Source organism: Poecilia reticulata, chromosome 12 (genome assembly GCF_904066995.2).
Source record: "Poecilia reticulata chromosome 12, P_reticulata-male-v2, whole genome shotgun sequence".
NCBI classification, from domain to species: domain Eukaryota; kingdom Metazoa; phylum Chordata; class Actinopteri; order Cyprinodontiformes; family Poeciliidae; genus Poecilia; species Poecilia reticulata.
The window spans coordinates 26302113-26304247 of record NC_088841.1 but is presented as its reverse complement, the minus strand read 5'-3'; the positions used below and the strand labels follow the sequence as shown (position 1 = coordinate 26304247).

The 2135-nt window shown below is 33.7% G+C and overlaps 1 long non-coding RNA gene across 1 annotated transcript; it reads left to right on the top strand.

Moving 5' to 3' along the window:
- The first annotated feature begins 112 nt into the window (after positions 1-112).
- Positions 113-1853, top strand: LOC145554248 (uncharacterized). The gene is made up of 3 exons (XR_014090277.1): positions 113-1234; positions 1411-1548; positions 1657-1853. It is a non-coding gene; the product is annotated as an uncharacterized LOC145554248 (long non-coding RNA).
- The last annotated feature ends 282 nt before the right edge of the window (positions 1854-2135 follow it).

Below are 2135 nucleotides of genomic sequence, written 5' to 3'. Positions count from 1 at the left end.
CAACGTGATAATAATAATAATAATAATAATAATAATAATAATAATAATAATAATAATAATAATAATAATAATAATAATTCTTGCGTTCCATCCTCCGACTACTTCCTGTCGACGTCTTCTTCTTCGTGTTTTTGCGCCAGTGGTAATATCCGGTTGTTCATCATGTGACTCCCGTGATGCAAAAAAAAAAAAAAAAAAACATGTTTCCGTCGCAGTTTTGCGAAATAAACCAATCATTACATCCAAAGAAATCATCCCAGGTGAAAAAAAAAGTACCAAAATACACTTTTAATATATTAAATAAAAGTATACTTTAAGTGAACAAAATACGAATTAATATGTATGAATTTTTAAGTGCCTTAATAATCTTTTGCTATTTATTAAAATTGCATACAATAAAAAAAGGATAATCATGATGTAATTTTTAAGAAAGTACCCAATCAATTTTCAGATGTGTGATGTAAAACCTTATAATCAACGGCATTAGCTCCAGTTCACACTCCAGACCAGATGGTGGCGGTATTGCACACTTTCATTTATTTAAAAAACGCCACAAAGAGAAGAAAAAACTTGAACCCAGGGAAGATAACAGACGCTGTTCAAATTCACCATTTTTACTTGCATAATGCCTTAAAAGTAGAGAGGGCCTTGACAATAGTTACTAATTTTGGTAAATTCAAGCTGGTGACGTCCTAGTCCAAGTTAGACGACAACACAACGGGACAACAACCGATGGAAATGAAATGTGTCACAAAAGGAGCCCGAGGGACGAAGGCTGCTAAGTGTTGCTAGCTGGTGGTAAGTTTGCTTATTAATTATCTTCATTTAATTATAAACAGTGCAGTAAAGATATATAACTTACGTTGGTTTCTTAAATAATTATTTTATCAATTTTATTGTGACTTGTATGATTATTACAATAAGAATCATTCAGCTTCATGTTATAACTGCATGGAGGCTGTTTGTTGCGACTTATACTTTAATTCATAAACTAACCTGGTTTTAATTAAGCTCCATAAGACAGAGAGACTTTGATATTGTGAGGTTGTTCTAACTCCTTCATCAATGTTTTTATCTTCAACATATGTTTGCAGTCTAAGCAAATGAAGATTAAAGAGGAAGCCAGAGAAATCAGGTGTTAGAAAACAAAAGACTTTCCTGTCTCAGAAGAAGCTCTGACTCCACCAGATCACCAACCAGCTCTGAGGATGAACCTTCACATCGTCTTCATGATGTAAGTTTGTTTTTTCAATGAGGAGCTAGCTACATTTTCAACAACAAAAACTGCTGTGTTACCAACACTAAGTGCTTAATAAACATGATTTGATTTAAAGGTAACTGGAAAGAATTTTTCTCTTCTTGTTAATCTAACATTTATCTTTCATTTTTTTATTTGTTGTTGGCTTTCAGGGCCCTGTGATGGACTGGTGACCTGTCCAGGGTGAACCCTGCCTCTCATCTGATGGCTGCTGGAGATGGGCACCACCAGCCCCCCTCACCACCCTGCAAGGATCAGTGTGTTCAGATCATGGATGGAAAGATTTTAAGGTAGTTTGTCTCCTTAAGTCCACACTTAAAACAGCTTCATAGTTAATGCCAACATCAACTGATTCTATGACATTGCTGACTATTTTTTTCTACTTCTAACATAAACAGGCAAAGAAAACACCCAGAAATGTTTTTCCACCTCAGGCATCTGGTCCCAATCATCATCAGTTCTTATGATGTCACATACATGGCGAGTCCACAACGTCTTAAAATTGTAAGTATTATTTTTTTATTTGCCATTTTTCTGTTCTCTTTAAATACAAATGCTTTCTCTGTTTAATTGCTCTATTGTTTTTTTTTTAGGTTCCTGTAAGGTGCAGTGAACGGAATGTTCTGTCATTGATCCTCACTTCATGTTTTTTTGTCACACTTAAATTTTCATGTTCATGTGTTCACTTTTGATGTGTAAACTGATAATTTATGTAAAGTTCATAAAATTGTGAGTAAAATTGGACAATTTTAAAATGTCGGTAATAAAACAAAATATTTGAATTACCTTGGGCATCTTGTGTAATTAATCTTTCCATGTAATTGTAGCCTAGAAAATGTAAGTTACTGTCATGTAAGACTTTCACGAGTAATTAAAA